Below are 14,409 nucleotides of genomic sequence, written 5' to 3'. Positions count from 1 at the left end.
CCATCACTGGAAAGAGAGGCCCATTGGACACACAAACTTTATATGCCCCAGTACAGGGGAACGCCAGGGCAAAAAAAAAAAAATGGGAATGGGTGGGTAGGGAAATGGGGGGCAGGGGGGAGGGTATGGGGGACTTTTGGGATAGCATTGGAAATGTAATTGAGGAAAATACGTAATAAAATATATTTAAAAGAAAGAAAGGAAGGAAGGAAGGAAGGAAGGAAGGAAGGAAGGAAGGAAGGAAGGAAGGAAGGAAGGTCGGTCTCCGGGAACCTGCTGATTGGTTAAATCTATCTAAATCTGTGAGCTCCAGATTCAGTGAGAGGCCCTGTCTCAAAAAAATAAGATGAAGAGAAATTGAAGAAGAGACCCAGTATCAATGAAATCACCACACACCCACACTCTCCCCTGCACACACACCCCACACAGGAGCAAAATTTAATTTGGAAGACAACTCATACATACCACTACTTTTGTATAATACTTATAAAATATAATAAGTTATAAAAAGAAAACAAATTTTCCTTTCTTCAATTATGCAAGTAATATATGGCCAAATGATTTGAGTTCAATGATAAAAATTCTCCCGATTCTCTGGCTGTGCGGCATCTTGTATTTCAATGCAATATATTTAAGCGTAAAACTGGAGGACTTTGAGGATGTCATATTTCAAAAATAAGTTTTCCCCTCCTCACTCACCAGTAGATGGCAGTCATGAAACTTGAAAATCTGAACAGCTTAATATTTTTTGAAGATATAAAAGATTTGCAGTCAGAAATTGAATAAAACCAGGAAAAATAATTCTCCTGTTGTTTTCCTTTTTGAGTCACAAAACATGATACATGAAATGTAGATTGACCATAGCGTTTCCAAAGGAATTTCAAGGAGGGTCTGGTAGCCACGGCCCTCTCACAGGCAGAGCCGTGAGTCATTCACTGAGCAAAGCCAAGTGTCTCCTGCGTCTCCTCTGTGGAGACTCCAGGAATAAATTACCAATTCCAAAGGATGACTGAGTTGGGAACTATTTTTATTCTTCATTATTCTCCTTCTGAAAGTGTACAGTGTGATGAGAATTCTTTTATCTTCTTCAGAAGCCCCAAGGCCCTTTGTACTTTTACTGAAAATTATAAATGAGTTCTATGTTCGGAAAAAGTCTAGAAACAAGGCAATTTATTATAATAGATCTTTCTTTTTTAATTAAGCAAGAAGCATCGTGTAATCAGTGTGCTTATTCCTGGTGGGGCTTTAAGGGAAGACGATGGCTCTTTGTAAGCACCATGGGCCTTTCAGGTTAGCAATCTTGTTAGGATATGAAATTTTAGGATTCCAAGACACAAAATAGAGCAGCCTGAGAAGCCAGAGTTTAGCTCACTGGCAGAATAATGTCCTAGCATTTACCAAGATAAACAAGCAAATAATATTTTAAATGAATAAAGTAATATACATAAAGGACCAAGTAAGATAGTCATTTCACCTACCAAATGCCTAGACTAGAAAATATGAAGCAATTTCTCTATTTCTGTGCTCATAGAGCTTAGCTTCATCCATACACACGGAAGTACCTAATGCTTTTACATAGAAAGTATAAGACAGATGAACTTAGCAGATTGCGAACCTCAGGAGCTGGAGAACTATGTATACACTGTACATACCTGATATTCAGAAATTAGTGGTGCTCTGAGTTACACTGACTGCTTACAGAAATGGTCTAATTCATGACACTCCTCTGGTAGAAATGTATAAATGAGAATAGATATGTTAAATGCTGTGTGAGCGCTGCAGCAGCAGACATGGCAGGCATTATATTGGGTGTCCAGAAGAATAGCACGTCAGGATGGGGTAAGGTTCCAATAACAGAGACATGATTATAAACTGAGAGGAGACCGATCCCTTTCACACAGCCCAGCCAGACCATCAGGGAGTCTTAGTCTCAGAGTTCACAGCCTTTATACTCCAAGGGAAGAAAACACAAGGGAAAGGACACTAGCAGTCTAGGGGTCCCCTGTCGCACCCTGCTCCTCACCTTTATATTCTATCCCCAAAGAGAGCTGCAGAGATTCTAAAAGGGGAGAAAAGCGATAAGAGCATACTTTCTTTAATTAGAAAAAAATTGTGTGTGTGTGGGGGGGGGGGGCACGCGCGCCCGTAGGTGGGCATCAGAGGCTAACTTGCATATATTAGTTCTTTCTTTCCACCATAAGGGTTTTAGGGATTGAACTCCGGTCATCAGCCTTGATGGCAAGCAGGTCTACCCACTGAGACATCTCCTTGACTCTTTAACAGAATAAATGTATTCATTTTGAACAATGGAACAATCCCATAGTGCAAAGCTTTCTCTCTGCCCTTTCACCCATCTCCCCGCTTCCCCAGAATCCACTGCCCTTCCTGACATGAGGCTTCTTCTCTGATGCACTAGCTGCTCGTGAATATATATTATATTCCTACATAAACTACAGTTGTGTCTTGTTTTTCTCACTAGTGTATCTTACATATCTCCCTGTGTCACTGTCTAGAATTCGCTGGGCTCCCTGTTGTTTCTGATTGCTACAGTTTCCTGCTGCACGGATTTAACCCACTCTAACTGTGCAGATTTGCACTGTCTTCAGTATTGTACTATTAGAAATATCAATGTGGTAACAGCTACATTTAAGAGGTAAATAGAGAGAAATGGAGTTAAAGAGTCAACAAGAATAAGCAGTTGTGATTTTTGACGTTTAACATCCTAAAGCAATGCCCCCTTTGTCTTTGTGTTGGCAATACCAGGATGCTTCCCCACAGTCTTCTCCACTCAAGAGTGTGTGCCCAGACTCAACCAATCAACTGTCTAAATAAATCTTTCTCTAATGTCAGTTTGCATGCTTCCTCTAATTGGAGGTTGGGCATCTGTTTACCTGTTCCAGCTTTTCCTCTACTGTAAACTATTTATGGCTTTTGCTCAGTTTACAACTGAAAGATGTAACCTTTGTCAGCTCCCTACTCATTTCTAGGGGGTTGATAATTTAGAGTGGTTTCTCTCTTATCACTGAAGCCCTTTGCTTCTCTAGATTTGAACTGCTTAAGAGGATTTTTCTATTTTTATTATCTTTATTCCCCAAAAGTGTTACATAAAAAAATACCATACATTGTAATTAATCAGCCTTGAGGACTGTGCTATTCACTGACTATGGTTAGAATAGCTATTCTAACAGATGCTTTGCAGACTCCTGACATTGGACTTTATACTTTCACTATTGAAACATTTTTATGCACTTATCTGCTACCAAAACCTAAAAAATCTCATGAGAGGATTAGAATGAGAAAAACATTTACCTTGTATCCCTGTTGGTAAATCCTGTTCATTACCCGAGTTTCATTCTTCCTCACCACAACCTAATATTTAATCTCCCTTGTTCTCTTACCCACATGTTGTACTCTACCCACATCCATGTGTTTATGCATATTCCTGTATTATTAGCTAGATTATGTATATGTTTTTTCTTTCTGATATTGTGTTACCTTGCTTAATATTATACATTCTAAGTCCATTCTTTTTCCTGCAAATTTTGTGATTATATTTTTTCTTTAAAATTGAGTAATATTCATTCATATATACATATGTGTGTGAATATATATATGTATATATGTGTGTGTGTGTGTATATATATATATATATATATATATATATATATATATATATATGATAGATAGATAGAAGGATAGAAGGATAGATAGCAGATATATATGCCAATATTTGAACTGGTTGATTTCTGTTGTTTCTGCAGTGAAGGGAGCAGCAGTGACCATGGGTCTCATGTATTTCCCAGGAGGGAGGATATGTAGTCCTCTGGGAAGCTGTTCAGGTGTGAAATAGTACAGTAACATGAGTTGATCTTATTTTAATTTTTTGAGAAATCTTTAAACTGATTCCCACAGTGATTACATGACTTTGCACCTCCATCTACAGTGAATGAGGGTCCTGCAGTGACCTCTGGCACTTCAGAAACTTCACAGCTATAATGTGCTCAGAGAGCACTAGAACCAAAGCTCCAGACTCTCACAGGACACTGAGCACACTGGAGCTGAAGCCTGGGTCCTGAACTGACTTGTGAGGCCAATCGACTGGAGTTCTGGGCACAAAGTGCTTGCCTGGTCCTGCAGCCTTCCAAGACCCTCTCAAATTTAAAGCAAAGTTGAACATAGTCCTTACTGTTATGTTTTGTCTTCTATGAATTACCTATCAATATGTTTTGTCTAAAGGAAAAAATTACTGTGATATTTGCATAACAGTAGTGGCATGGTGTCTTAATACCAAATCCTAACTAACTCACACACACACACACACACACACACACACACACACACACTAACGCACAATTTGTGTATGCATTCATACAAGAGAAAGCATTTCAAAGTGTTTTATTTTACTGTTGTGTTCTAGGTCGTACATAAATATAGACATCCCTTGAAGAAAATATCATGTCTGTGTTCTTATAATATGTACAAAATTTCTGGTCCAAGTCTGTACAAATGGCTTCAGACTCAAGCAGCAGGCAGACTGCATGAATGGTTCTTCCCTCCAGCTCCTAAGTTCCCCCAACAAAGGGGCATTCAGCAACGGCTTAGTGATTAGTTATTATTCAGAAGTGCAGACAGGAAGACACTGTAAAGTTCAAGGCGGAAACAACACTGCCAGACTGGAAACAAAGATAAGTAATGAAAATTCAAATAAAATAGCCCTATTTTCTAAAATCAAGCAAGCGGCAGGGCATATCTAAAGTGGTTACATCATTTCTCAGGGCAAGTTAGTCATCCAAATGTGAGAGGCTGTTCAATTGAAGAAATGCAGAGGAAGATGGGATGCCTTATGATAAAGAAAGAAAAATTTACCAGTGAAGAAGAAACCGTGAAAGATGGTGGTGTTTCAGACATATTATGTCCAGACCAAGCATGCAGACACATGGCCTTTGGATCAGCATTTCATGTGGATTTGGTTATACGAGGTGCTTGTAATGAAGTGGAAAATCTCTCCCTAACTCCTGCGTAGGCACAGACAGGGTTTCTTGAGTCAAGTAGATCCAGGCTTCTATTTTCAAAGGGAGGAAATAAGTGATTTCAGAAGTATCCTACCTTGGTAGCTTACTACTCAGTGCTACCTCATTACTTTAAAAAAGTTTTACTACCTTATCTCATTTGATATTCACAATGAGTCTAAGTTACTATATTATTTCACTAACATCAGAGTCCTATTTTACAGCTGAGGGAATTCCCATCTCTGAGTTTGCCCCAACCCTAGTATCTCTCTTAAAGAAGATTTGCCTTTTATAGCTAGAGCTGGGAGGATCAACTCCCAGGCTCGTCTCTGCCTGCCATAACTTACTAAAGAGCTGTCTCCCCACAAGCATCTTTCATTGCCCATCCAGCTGCTCACTGGGCATCTGTAAGCCCTCCACACCAGCTCTTACACTAAGCTGTCAATTCTAAAAAAGTGTTTCAGATGATTTGACTTCCAAAATCTTTCTTGAAAAGTGGTACAATTAATACTTTCACCAGGACAACAAGAATGGACCATGAGTGTCCCAGGACAACAAATAAGGGCCAGGACTGTCCTAGAGTGATTAGAAACATGATCCTTCCACATATTACCTATTTCAAAGCATCTTTAGTGACATATAGTATAGGATTAAGGACACTGATTCCAGAGCTAGACAAGCTAAATGTCAGCACTGGTGGCAAGTATGAGCTTGGCATCTTGTGGAACAAAATGTCCCTTGCCACTGCTGAGGTTGCAGTCTTCAGTACCTGGGACAGGAAATGTGACTTTGGCCCTCTCCACAGCCAAGGAGGTTTAGGCCATTGGCTTAGGCACCACCTGTGTCTTCTCAAGGCTTTTATAAGGTAACTGGAAAGTTTTGGAGGGAGCAAGAATTCCTACTGGGTAGGATGTCATGCCTGAAGATGAGAGAGAGGCTGTGTTGGTGTCATACTGCTCCCTTCACAGACACCCCTACTTGCAGAGACATTCTTACTTGCAGAGACACCCCTACTTGTAGAGACACCCCTACTTGCAGAGATACCCCCTACTTGCAGAGATACCCCCTACTTGCAGAGATACCCCCTACTTGCAGAGATACCCCCTACTTGCAGAGACACCCAGTACTTGCAGAGACATCCCTACTTGCAGAGACACCCCCTACTTGCAGAGACATACCTACTTGCAGAGACACCCTGTACTTGCAGAGACACCCTGTACTTACAGAGACACCCCCTACTTGCAGAGACACCCCCTACTTGCAGAGACACCCCTACTTGCAGAAACATTCCTACTCACAGAGATACCCCTACTTGCAGAGACACCCCATACTTATTGCAGAGACATCCCTACTTGTTGCAGAGACACCCCTACTTGCAGAGACACCCCCTACTTGTTGCAGAGACATCCCTACTTGTTGCAGAGACACCCCTACTTGCAAAGATTCCTCCTTTATTCTTCAAAAGAGATGGTGTCTATTCCATCCAGTCCAATGACTTCTACAAAAATTAAATGCAAAACTGTTTTTACACATTCATCATTATTAATTCTAACTACTTTTACCATGACTAAGTTAGATAATTTAATTGATATATTTTTATTTTTATATAATATATATCATATTTTTTAACTTTAAAAGTTCATGGTTCTAAAATAATGTTTTCATCATTAAAATCATGTGTCTTCTGCTTGCTAGTCCCTTTCCCACTTGCTTTTTATGCTTTGCCTAGGAAATTGTTTTTCTTGCTTGATAGCAACCATCACAATTATAGGTTAAATCTATGTTATAGTATGGTTGCTGGAACAGTTATTTACCGTGTGCGAGTGAGTAGAAGGAGCAAGGGAGATGGGAAATGAGGAAAGTGCCTGCTACACCAGCACAAGAGCCTGACTTCAGATCCCTAGAGTCTACCAAAGAAGCCACTGATGTGCTGCTTGCTGATAACTCTATCCTTGGGGAGGAGGAAACAGACAGAGAGGTATCTGAAGTATGCACATACCTGCATCCACACATACACACAAAAGACACATACAAAAATGCACATGTTCACACACACACACACACACACACACACACACACACAGCTTAGCACAAAATTATTGTGCAGCAATTCAGCCCTTATTTCCAATTGCTTTGCTGAACGGTTTACTGATGTATGTTTGGGATTTTCAAAGCTTTCTCTAACTGTGAGCTACCACCTATGTCAACCAAAAGTCATGTAATTAGTAAGTGTGTGGGTTACATGAGTCTTTAAAAGATCTGTTAGCAGACAATCATCATATATGATGATTGAGTTCAGCTTGACATTTTCATAATGCATACAACATATTTTGGTCAAATTTACCACCATTCTCATTTATCGCTCTCACACACACACCCCTGTGTGTGTGTGTGTGTGTGTGTGTGTGTGTGTCCCCATGAATTTAATTGTGATTTCTTACAGAAATGTGGTTCCTGAAGTGTTGTTTTTAATAGGATAGAGAACATAGGAATGCCTACATTACTCTAGAAAATTTCTTCCTCTGATAGCAATCATCTACTTCCTGTAGCTGCTAGGGGAAGGATGGGGATATGTGAACTTTGAAGAGAAGAGGAAGTTAAAAAATGAAAAAGTGACAGGAAGGACAGACTTTCCTTAGTGTTCTGACTATGGGACAGTGTTACTGGAGGTCACTGGTAGGTGTAAATTAGAGAGGGAATGGTAAGCAAGGGGAGAGTCTGTTCAGCCAGAAGTAACGGTGCTTTGCATACTTACTCAGGAGTCTGCACTGAGAGTGGGTGTTCTCCAGGAGCTAGAGAAACAGCTGTCACCAAGGAAGACCAACCTAAGAAGCTCACAGGCCAGAGAGAGCACAGATCATGACAAATGCCAGGTCCCAAGTGTGGCTGCAGAAATGTGACCACAGGGAAGCAGGAAGACACTGTAGAGACCCAGGCTTTGGAAGGCCATAGGGGAGGAGTTGAGATCTCATTTGAAAAATAGTGAGAAGCTCTGAGCTGGGAAGGGAATGGATCTTTAGCCTTTCAAAGGGCTACTGGCTACACAGTGTAACAGACCTAAGTCGGAGCTGGAAAGAGGTTTCACATTGTGTGAATTGTTCTTGATTGGTCCTTTCTGCCTGCAGCTCTCCGGGAGAGAATGTCTGGAAAAGTTAATCTTGACTCAGAGGGAAATTACTGTCATACCAGTGAACAGTGACATCACAGACACAGGGACATCCTCCCCCTGTGTCTGTCATTGGATGGGGATTTGACATGCTATGTCAGGGGTATAGCCAATGACATAAAAGGAAATAGAAAGGAGCTGGGTATTGCGTTAACCACTGAAATAGCACCATCTCCAGTAGCAGATGCTGTGTGGAGTGTAGCAGTCAGTTAAGCAGAGCAGAGGCTGTGTGTACCCACGTCCACTAGTCTGCTTAAAGAATTTCCCACTCACTTTCACCAGTAAGGTCAATAATCGTGGAAACCAATAGAATGTCTACGGAGTATCAGAAAACATGAAACAAGTTCTCAAGGGAAAGTGAGCTTCTTCAAAGTGGATTTCTTAATGTTTAATTAAAAACAAAAACATGTTCTGCTCTCCCTGGGCCTGAGAATTTTAAAATTCTCAGCCTCAGTGTTAACCACACTTCATCTCACCAAAGTAGATACACAATGTTGGTTACCACAGAAAGCCCTTCCTACTGCCTGCTGCCTAGTTTGTATGATTTGGTTACTGTCATACTTATGTGATAAAGTTAAACTTTTGCCCTGAGTGTATAGATAATGAATTATGTGCCGTTGAGGACGGTGGCTCACGCCATTAATCCCAGCACTCAGGAGGCAGAGGCAGGCAGGTCTCTGAATTTGAGACCAGCGTGGCCTACATTTGATTAAGTTGGTATATGTCAGAAGCATTACTGTAAACTAGCTGGGCATTCTTTAGTTTCTTGGTGGGTTATAGCTATCCTGTTCACAAATAAATGTCAGCAAGTGTGTAAGTAGAAATCCACAATGTAAAAATTCCTTTGTAACTCTTGTATCTTCCCACATGAGTAATTCCATGCCACTGTGAGACAGCCACGATAAGTGGTTGACCAGATGGTGGTAGAAAATGCTTACTGTCTTCAACCCTTGGGAACACTGAGATCACAAAGTGTAGTGTGGCGCTCAGTAATCTCAGATGTTACGTGCATTTTGTTGTTTTGAGAATTTTTAGAAACAAAATAAATGCAAACCTGTCTGTGCTAGTTTGTGGCTAGTACTTGGTGTTGGTAGCTGTTTCCTGTTCACCAAGTGCTTTTGCCAGCCCTGTGAGGTCTTTCTAGCAGAGCAGGTAGTCAGGCTAGAGAGATGAAGCTGAAGGTGTAGAAGGAAAGCCAGGTTTGATAACACACTATAACCTGAACCACAATCACACTGTGGTCAGCAGTCAAGCTGCCTGTGATAGTTCACAAAACAGCTACCCAACTGCACACACGAATCACAGCCATCCACTGGGAAGGGTAGGTTACTTGTTTTGCCTGCGTGGTAAGTTGAGGATTGCTTGAGCTTGTCTGGTTCTTAGAAGTCCTGGTTCCAGGATGCAGGTTGGTTTTGTTTTCTCATCCTTCATGGAGTTACCGATATGGAAAAATGCTGCTTTTTCCTCCGGAAAGGCAGGAACAGAAGATGGAAGCCTCAGCTATGAGCACTTTTCAAGCCTCTACTAAGTCAATACCACTGATACTGCACCGTGAACACAGGCGCGGTGGGGGACTGAAGTGTCTCACTCGTAACGAAAGGAGGGTGTAATTATTGGCTCACTGTTAATCCATTCACCCCTTCTCGGTCTCCTGCCTAAGAGAAGAGTAACAACTTCATGCTGCTGTAGTTTAAAATCTTCGTCAGACCATTGAGGTGGAAAGATGGCTAAGTGGGTAAAATACTCACCCTGCAAGCATGAAAATCTGAGTTTTTATCTCCAGAACCCTAACTGCTTGTGACAGCATGTGTCTGTAACTACTCTGATAGGAAGATGGGAACTAAAGACAAAAATTTCCAGAAGTTCATAGCTTCACCTACAGGTAAAGGTGAAGTCAGTCAGGAAGCAAATAGACAGAATGTTATAGATGAGGAAAGTTGACAAAGTTGTGTTATTGGGTTTTTTGTTTTGTTTTGGGTTTTTTTGTTTGTTTGTTTGTTTGTTTGTTTTTGTTTTTGTTTTTTTTTTTTTTGGTTTTTCAAGAGAGGGTTTCTCTGTATAATCACACGAATACACACACACACATACACACACACACACACACACACACACACACACACACACACACACACACATTCAACTTGCAAACATTTAAATTTTTTTGTTTTGTTTTTCAAGACAGGNTGTCCTGGAACTCATTTTGTAGACCAGGCTGGCCTCGAACTCAGAAATTCACCTGCCTCTGCCTCTTGACAAAGTTGTTTATATTCCGATTTTCTGTTACTCCTGAAGGAGCGTTGATCTGGCTCTGTGACTTCAGAGTAAAACTTCAAGTCTCTCACAACCAAGACATACCTCTTCTTGTAATAACTGGAGCATAGACTTCAACTCTGGACAGTGCACCTTCATAGCCCAGCACTATCTGTGAGCTGTCTGTTACGCACAGGTCCTCCAGTGTCTGTGCTTCAGTATCCACCTGTGTGCAGTGCAGTGCTGTCCCTTGCTCAGCAGTCGCTTACCCTTGCTCTGGGTAAGACAGTGAATTTGTATTTGGAGGCTGCATGGGAGGCATGAGCATCCCCCACTCTTTGGTAACAAGAGTCTGGAGCACATAGTCCCACTTGAGCCTTTGCCACTAACCCGCATCACAGGCACCACAGCATGTGCCTCTCTCTGCTTGCTTGTAAGAGGAAGGGGTTAGCCTCCCCACCCCCAGTACTCCCGCAGGCCTCTGGGCTGTGGGTATCACCACTCCAGCTGCTTTCTACCATGGTGGGAACATATCTACTTTCGTTCTCTCTCCTTCTTTTAGAGTTGAAAGTTTGATACTGTAAAGAGTCCACTCTGAAGCATTCATAAATGCCCTCTAGAAGAGTCACCTGGTGGAGACAGAGGTGCTCTGTCTTGGGATGGAGGAAGTACAGATGGCTGCAGTACCTCCCCCAGAGATGTTCCTGAACCCACATGAATATGTGCACTACCAAAGATGGAAATGTTTAATGACTAGAGTGCAATGCTTGAGTCTGGACTCAAAAGAGCAAAGCATTGGGAACTAGAGGATGACTGTGGTAGCCAGGCACATGCTGAGGTCAGAGGGTGCTTCCTCAGCATTTTAACATAGTCCTCTGGGGGAGCAATGACAGTGTGCTATGTTTCCGCTTGAGGACGCCTGTGTCATGTCAAAGCCTTTCAGTGCTCTTGCTCGAGAATCTATCAACTCACAAACATGGTGTGTTGGGATTTCAAGTCTCTTATAAAGATGTGCCTCACAGTTGCACAGCAGAGGTAGTGTTGCTAGAATGCAATCACTCTGGTATTTTGGCATTAACACAACTAAAGTCCTCAGAGTTTGAGAGACACCGATCTTTTCTCTGGAATGAGCTCTTTTCTGGTATATGTGAATTTCTTCATATTTGTGTTTCAAGGACTGTCAGATCTGGCTTTTAAAAGACCTGTATCAGACCCCTAGCTGGAATGTTCATGTCTTGCTTGGTTTCCCTCATAAATACCAGAACATAAAATAACCTTTCTGGTTTTCATGAACGTCTGTGAGTCTGATTTGCTTCTGTGAAGGGCCCAGCATGTTGCTTTGTGTATTTGCCTGTAGGCTGCTTGCCCTTCTACCTCTTTTGTTCCCTTCTGTATTCATGGCACCTGACACAGGGCTGACCTACACATAGTGTTTGTGACATGAGTGAGAGAGTGAACGGGTCCTGTTACTTATACCCAAAAGGATTTGAGGATATTATCTGTTATATAAACATACAATTAGGGTGCTCGCTTGGAATATAAGCACAGTGATCCATGGCTATGCTAATTATTCACCCAGAACCAAGCGGGCTTTCTCCATGAAGCAATCCCAAGAAAGGCGCTGGGGTTGCTCCATACAGTTATGCCCCTGCCAGATGAGAGGGGCCTTCACGATAGCCATGGTTCTTTCATTATGTTCACTTTTCTTTTGACCAGCTGAGAAAATGAACTTATTAAAATATAAAGGAATTATAAATTCAAATTTCGAACAGCCAAATAGATCCATTCTGAAGAGTGACTAGCACAGTAGACAGGTGGTAGTCTGTACGTTATGTTTTACATCCTGAGATTATAATGTCATTTGTTCCTTTTCCTGTCTTCAGACCCTCTCTCATGCACCCAACCCCTGCTCTCTTTGAAATTCATGGCCTTTTTATTTTCTGGGTTGTGTGTGTGTGTTCAATTGTCTTCGTCTTATTCCTTTGTGTTTAATTGGGATATATATGTATATATATATCCACAAATACATATAGTCATTTTTATATCAAGTTCTAAGCAAATTGACATTCTGTGGTACTAATATGTTACAGAATATCAAACCTATTTTTGAGACATTTTATGATCTCTCTGCTGCCCCTCTCCTTGCTCACTCTTCCCAAGAGAGAAATATCCACATTCAGCCTTTCATATCTTTTGCACAAACTGGAGTGGGGTGTCTTTTAATTGGTTGGTTGAACTTTCTATGCGCTATGTCCTCGTGTTATTGAAGTTCTAAACACAGCAGAATCTTGTAAGTTACAGGAGCATCGGGGAGAAGAGAAGACTAGAATTTAAAATGAAGTGCTTGGGTAACACAGTGCGTACCTATAAGCACATGCATGAAAGCCAGTCAAGGCTTTATCTTCCGGAGGGTCACAGTTTGCTTCAAGCCGTGTTGGGTGGGTTGCTTTTAAGCAGTAAAGCTTTACATACGTACGTACATTGCTCTGCAGTTGCTTGCCTATGGAATATCTCCAAGTTGCAGAGCACACCAGTCTGCTGCCCCAAGTCATGATGCCTACCTAGCACGTCATTTCTCCTCTGCAGGCTCTTCCCCCTGGTCCCCTGCTGTGCTGCGACCATCCTCTGTAGTGTCCCTCAACAAGAGAAGGTGAAAGTCAGCCTGCAGGTTTAAATTAATTGCACTCCTTGGTGAAGCTGACTTAGCCAGTGCTTTAACTACACTCTAAACCCCTAGTTTAACATGATTGGGAAGAGAGAGCTAACATGACAGAAACAAGTAACAGTGCGTTCAGCTGAAGGTGAACAGGGCAGAGCATGCATATGCAAATACTGGAATAATCAGATGCCATTATGTGTACAAGTAGTTGACTGTTTGTTATCAAATACACTAGTTTTTTATTCTGGGCATTCATTTCAATATATTTTTGTTTCTAGATACTAGATATGCTTGCTCTTAAAGCTGTGTATCTGGCTAGTCAGGAAGATGTGGGGTGCAGGAAATAGTGTGTGCATTCCTGCATTACTACAGTTTAGTTTTCCTCATGTGGAAAAGGACACCACTGTTTAGTCACTCTGACTTTGGGGGCTTTGTCTGTATACATGTGTGAGTGTTTCCCTCTCAGAATCTGTAATTTTGCATGTTTACACTTGAGTGTCAACTGTAGTCAGTTCTGTATGCCCAGAGCATCTGCTGACTCGTAGGTACATGTGTAGGGAGTATATCCTGACAGAATTGAGATTTGATGTGGGTGGTGATACACATGGAACAGTGAAGCTTCAGTATTTTCATTTTTTACTCCCATTTCCTATGATACATTTTATTTCCACTGTGTCTCTTATACATAGATAAAAATGACATATTTCTAAAAATTCTATTAGCGTATCTTGTCAAGCTTTAAATGGAGGCATAACTTAGAACTAATATTTATGTGTAGTCATTAATTAAGTGTAAGAATAATAATTTACTTGTAAATGTAAGGTTGTGTTGGTTTTATCTGTAATAGGCTTCTTGTTCTTCCTAAATGATACAAATTACTCAAATTGCTTTGTAGAGACTACAAAGTTAAGAGAATTCAATTTGTTCTACAAGGACATTTGATGTAATTAAATTTTTAAATATTTTTTGCTTTTCAAATATCAGACTTTAGATAATACTTTTCTAAAAACTTTGGCAAAGAACTCTTATTCGAGTTTCTCCCTCCCTTGTCATTTCAGTCTTAGACATAGAATCCTTTCACCAGCTCTACCACTCTAGCTGCCTGAATTTCACTGTGCCTCACAATGCTGTCCATGTCAATCAGAAATTATACATCCTATTAAAGTGAATAGATCCTGTTAAGGAACATCTTCAGAACAATGGACATTTACAATTAGGCAGATGGATGGCTGGTTCTCTCGTTCTCTCATTCATTCTCTCTCTCTCTCTCTCTCTCTCTCTCTCTCTGTCACACCACACACACACACACACACACACACACACAC

The 14,409-nt window shown here is 41.1% G+C and overlaps 1 protein-coding gene across 7 annotated transcripts in view; it reads left to right on the top strand.

The window, feature by feature from the left end:
* Cdk14 (cyclin dependent kinase 14) overlaps positions 1-14,409 on the top strand; it is a 574,714-nt gene that overhangs the window by 430,261 nt on the left and 130,044 nt on the right. The gene's annotated exons all lie outside the window — the stretch shown is intronic.

Source organism: Mus caroli, chromosome 5 (assembly GCF_900094665.2).
Source record: "Mus caroli chromosome 5, CAROLI_EIJ_v1.1, whole genome shotgun sequence".
Lineage (NCBI taxonomy): Eukaryota > Metazoa > Chordata > Mammalia > Rodentia > Muridae > Mus > Mus caroli.
This window is presented reverse-complemented; position numbering and strand designations above follow the sequence as displayed.